This window comes from Vidua macroura, chromosome 1 (genome assembly GCF_024509145.1).
Source record: "Vidua macroura isolate BioBank_ID:100142 chromosome 1, ASM2450914v1, whole genome shotgun sequence".
Classification (NCBI taxonomy): domain Eukaryota; kingdom Metazoa; phylum Chordata; class Aves; order Passeriformes; family Viduidae; genus Vidua; species Vidua macroura.
This window is the reverse complement of record NC_071571.1, coordinates 15,309,745-15,315,234: the sequence shown is the minus strand read 5'-3', so window position 1 is coordinate 15,315,234 and position 5,490 is coordinate 15,309,745. Positions and strand designations below refer to the sequence as shown.

Sequence of the window (5,490 nt, the reverse complement as noted above, 5' to 3'; positions counted from 1 at the left end):
TTGCTGTCTAGAAGCAGTGGATTCATCCCAGTACCTCTCACGTGTCACCAACAAATTTGTGGAACAAAAGACCCAACAGATCTGGGGAGGCTGAAGACAGAAGTCATTGTGGCAGTTTTGCTCTCCTCTTCATCATCCAGCCAACCTGATCTCATATACCCTCTCCTTTCCCACCTGCTTGAACTATAAAAATCTCTAGTCCAGTATAATCCCACCTTCCACCCAATTTGAGTCTAGAAACCAATTTTCCTACATTTTTTCTGCTGGTAGGAGAATGCTTGCAGCTCTTTTCAGTTGCTGATATATGGGGGTTTTTGTTTCTACTCTTTAGTTTTGATCCCTGAATCAATCCAAGCATGTTGTTCATTACTTTTTTCATATGTACATAACAGAATGGGCCCATTTGCTTTTAGCTACAAAAGGCAGAAGTCCTCAGGGTCCAAACTCTCCTGTTACATTGAGACCCAACATTTGGAAGAAAGGGGCTGGCCATATGTTGGGGAACCCACACACAGCCTCATAGGAAAGATGAAGCATAGGAGCTTTCTGCACTTGCTACCACCCACCCTCTCTGCTGTATCAAGGCCGATGCTGGCCCCTCCAGCAGGGAGACATCTCTCACTTTTGCTCTTGGATGTCACCTGTCCATCACTCTCATGGCATGCTTCAGGGGACATATGTCCTGCTTGCTGCTACCAGACAGGGTCTGGGGCTGGACAACACAGTCTGTGTCCCTGCCAAGCAAATCTGTCAGTGCTCAGGCTCACCCTGGCCTGCAAAGCACATCAGTGGGAAAGTGTAGTGATAGCTAAGGGTGAGCAGAGGTTGCTCAGCTCCCACTCAGAAGTTTCCTTGCTAAATCAATCAAAAACCCTCTCAGATGCACGGCTTCCGTTCACCCCCTCTCCAGCACTAACTGGGAGAGCCACAAGCTCACTCACCCTTTGCCACTCTAGCTCACACATGCCTGACCCTTGATAATCGCATAAGACCCTCAGCTCTTATCTTACTCTATGCACACCTCATCTTCTTTATCTTTCCCACTGACCTCTCCCAGCCCCTTGGTTTGACCTTTCTGGGCAACAATGGTATGTTACCACGTTCAGTTAAAGCTATTTTATCTCTCAAAATCGTCCCTTACTTGGGGGAAAGAAAAACAGCCCCCTGGGGAATCCCTTTGCACCATTTATGCAGTGAGGTGCTAGCACCAGCCTGCAGAAGTGTGATACCTCAGGAGATGATGCAGAAAGGAAGGAAGCCAACTCCTTCCTTTTATCCCTTAAAAGAAGATCACTTACTGTAACAATAATTAAGATCAAGGCAAATTCCTGGGGAAAAAAAAAAAAAAAAAAGGGAAAAACCCTAAAATCTCTCTGGGGTGCTCTACTATGCTCTGTAGCAGTGTATTTACAGGCCAGCTGTAGCTCACTTTGCCATCAACAGCCAGTCCCTGGGAAGGGGTGGGCAGATGTTGCCCTAACCAGGGAGCTTCAGCTTCTCCTCTTAGCCCTTCCCTACGTGATTTAGTCTGCAGCATAATTAGACTTTCCTTCCATGTACTGCCCCAGGTACAGCCTTTAGCCTTTCAGCAAAGTCACAACACCAGTACCCTGAAACCCACAGAGCCACGAGTGTGGTGACCTGGCCAGCTCACATCATTTGAAGTGGCAGGAGGTTATGACATTTTTTGGGCAGGAAAGCTTGTCATTTGTCCCATTTTCTCATTATTATTATTGTAGCGTAATGTTTAGAGTATAAAGGAAGTCCTCTGCTCTCCCAGTGGTGGGTCACACTATAAATACCCCAGATGGCACAGGACAAGGAGGGCTGTAAAACTCAGGATGTGGGTCACAGGATGGCTGTCTGCTTGCTGTCTGAGGGAACACGATAATAAACTCTTCCAAAGAGCTCTGATAACACCACATGAAAGGAGTACAAACACTGTGGAGGGGATCTTCGGCTGCTGTAAAATGTCACTGTTCTCTTCAGTTCATGATATGCTGCTTTTCTTATTTCCTTCCCTTCTCAGCCTCCTCCTGAGTGCCTGGGGTTGAAAAGTATCCACAAACCATTTTTGCCTTCTGCATTACTTTCTAGCTCCTTTTCTCTCACAGTGCAGACACACCTCTGTGTTCCTGCAACATCCTCCTTAACCTACGCAGCTCTCATACAATTCTGACACTTCAGCCAAGTGCCCTGAAGGATATCAGCACTGTGCCAAAAATACAGAGCCCTTTTCCCTGCCCCCAAGGGTCACAGGCACAACAGGGAGGTGATTCAGGACAGTCAAACAGGCCACCAGCTTCCTGGGACAGATTTTAAACAGAAACATTCCTTATGTAAAAATTATCTTTTATTCTCCTGGAGAAGTTAAAAACAAAATTCGGGAATTTTGTCAACTTGTGCAATAAGAGCATGTTCATTGAGAACATTGTGCCTATTACTGCAGTTTTATTATCAAAATATTCTTGGCTATGTTGTTGGTGTTTTAATAATCCTAGGATAAGGTATTTGCTAAGATTCAGAAAGAGTATTTGGGGGAGTGGGAATAATGAAACAATGGTGGATTGATTTCAAACCTTCAGAAATGGTCTTTGCAAACCCCTTTCCCCCCCACCCCAAAAGCAGTTATTCATTATTTTGATCTGAATACCTGAATATTCCCCTCACCCTCAACCTCTCAAACCACCAAATCCTGATGTGGACAAAGCTCTATGGAGTGTCTATTCCAGCTGAAGTTCAGTGATTGGTAAATATCAGGGACTGCATTTATATCTGTACAGTTTTGTTAATGGCTTAGAAATTACACTGCTTTAGCTATGCAAGTGAAGCAGTATAGTTTTGTAATGTAAGTCCACATTTCACCCAGACAGAGTTGAAAGGTGCAACTCATGGCTCCTGAGGCAAAGCAGATTTATTTATTTTTTATTCTCCTTCCCCCTGAGATAGGAACTGCCCTCTGCTGCTGAATCAGCAGGATGTGCCCCGTGACACTGACTTTAGCTGTCTGGAAAGCTGTTAATGGGTCTGAAATCCATCCCCTACCCCAGCCTCTCACACAGCGTGCACGGGAGAGGCAGGGAGCCGAGCAAACAGCATGGGAGAGGGAAGCGGAGACCCCTGATACACACAGCTGCTATCTGTGATAAGCTGCATCCTGTGCCATGCTCCACCTCGCTGCAGCAGGGAAGGCGTTTGAACTCCAAGACCCTTTCTCAGTTCAATCCCTATCTGACAAACACACAGCAGGCAGCTGCAGAAAAAAAAAAAAAAAAAAAAAAAAGCAAAGTTCAACCCATCCCAAATGACTCAGTTTCTAAGATTTCTGACCAATTTCCTAAAACTCTGCCCTGAGGATTTTTTTAGGCAGTGTCAGTAAATTTGAATGATATAAATAACTGAAGAAGTTCATAATAGCTGTGGGGTGGTGATGCAAAGAGATAGAGCTGAGATGGGCATAAAACCACTTCAATTATGTGCAGGCAGGGCAGTAAAAAACCAGGCTGCTTTCAGGAGAGCGTGTTGCTTGGAATGGCTGCAGCTGAGCTCGGGTCTCTCATCAGCCACAAACCCACCTGAGCGTGGCTGTTGGCTGGCGTGTCCCCCTCGCACTGAGCACTGTCCCTCTGACAGACGGGTGCCACGGTGCTCCTCAGCAGAAATTGGTGGGGAGGCAGCAGCAGATCTCCTTCTCCACGTCCTCCTCAGGGACCTTTCATCCTCCTCACGTTAGCAGAGACAAAAGTCACGGCTGTGATGTGTGTCTGTCTTAACTTCGTGTCACCTATGTCATGCGCCGCTGCCCCGACCCCTCCTCAGGTGTGTCCCGACCCGAAGCCACAACCCGCGGGGAAAAGCCCGTGCTTCCCACACCCGGCGGTGCCGTCCGGGAGGCCACACGCCGCTCCTGTGGGGGAAAGGCTGCCACCGCGCCTGGCTACCTGTTTGTTTCTTTTCCGCAAAAGATTGTTCGTCAGTGAAAACTTATCTCGCTTTTGTTCATATTGGTGCTCTCTGAGGCAAAAGGCGAGCGGCGCGCCCGCCTCAGCCCGGGCGCGGGCCCGGCGCAGCAGCGCCACCTGCGGGCCGGGAAATGGCGCCGGGGGCGCTCTCCGCGGCCCTCAGGGAGCGGCGGCGAGAGGCCGCGCCCGGCCGCACACCCTCACCGAGGGGACACGGGCTGCGCGACAGCTGACGTGAAAACAGGCGGAGGCAGGAAAGCTTAGCGGGAGCATGCGGAGATAGGGCGGGAAGGGTGGCAGGCAGGTGGGATAGGTAGGACTTGTTGGGTCCAAGTCGTGTTGAGCTGGAGCCTGGACAAGGGGCAGAAAAAGTTGATGAGAGGTGAGGGTAGAGGGAAGCCAGGTATATAAAGTGTGTTGGCTTGTCGGTCTAGCTGTGATATACTGTTAGAAGCATTGCTTGGCAGACCCTGATAGGGACAAAAAATTCAGAAAACCTTTCAATAGAGTTCACACTTCCTTGGATTTACCTGTGAGGCATGTGTAATAGAATCATAGACTACCCCGAGTTATAAGGGACTCACAAGTATCACTGAAGTCTGTCTCCTGGCCTTGCACAAAACCACCCCAAGAATTACACCAGGTACCAATTATGCCTGAACATATGTGCTGAACCACTTCAATTTTAACTCTCCTTAGGATAGGAGAGTTAAAATCCTACCTGGGATGATGTACCTGACTGTGGCAGCTCCGGTCAGATCTGCAGAGGCACCCATTACAGCACCTGCTGTTCTGCTTCTAGGTGGCCAGTCCATCTACTGCCATCAACCAGATTATCCTTTCAGCACCCCTGAGACACGTGAGTCTGCTTCAGCAGACTCCCCAAAGGCAGGGGGACCCACAACTTCATAGTAAGAGGATTTCCCAGGATTAGGAAGTGATCACAACATGAACGAAATTACTCAGCAGTGTCACCACATTCACCAGCTACCACTGACCTTTGAAAACTTGTCTGTCTGCTTCACTGACATGTGCTCTTGGTTCTGAACAAAACACCTCTACTCAAACTTCAGCCAAAACAACATCACCAACATTTCACTCTTCAGTAAACCCCTGAAGAGCCTCCTACTTGCCATCCCTCCCATAGCCAATCCTCCCTGCCCTTGGTGGCATACCTGGCTTGATCTCATTTACACTTTGCACTCTGGCCAAAACCCTGTGTTTTTAATTCTTTCCTCTTTTTAAACTGGAATGCCAGTAATCAGTTGTCAGTCTACACCAACTAATAGCCTATACAGACACACTTTCTCCTAGTCCTACTGAATATCAAATTTTTAAATATGAAATAGGATTCTTTTAGAAGGAAAGACAGAGATATTCCCTGAAATTTTAATAAAAATGAATAAAAATCAATGCATGGCAGCCACACTCCTCTCTGTCTGGTACAAACCCAAATTATGAGGTTGGACATAGATACTTCAGGCTACTGGACTCTTCTGGCAAGGGAGAATCTTTTATTTTTAATGAA

The 5,490-nt window shown here is 47.6% G+C and overlaps 1 long non-coding RNA gene across 2 annotated transcripts; it reads right to left on the bottom strand.

Annotated features, from left to right (window-relative positions):
• Positions 1-2,896: 2,896 nt before the first annotated feature.
• LOC128813242 (uncharacterized) lies at positions 2,897-4,093 on the bottom strand. 2 transcript variants are annotated; one of them, XR_008438975.1, is made up of 3 exons: positions 3,942-4,093; positions 3,576-3,723; positions 2,897-3,253 (listed from the first exon to the last, which is right to left on the bottom strand). It is a non-coding gene; the product is annotated as an uncharacterized LOC128813242 (long non-coding RNA). The 2 variants fall into 2 exon arrangements; XR_008438968.1 differs by having other exon boundaries at positions 3,576-4,093.
• Positions 4,094-5,490: the final 1,397 nt, after the last annotated feature.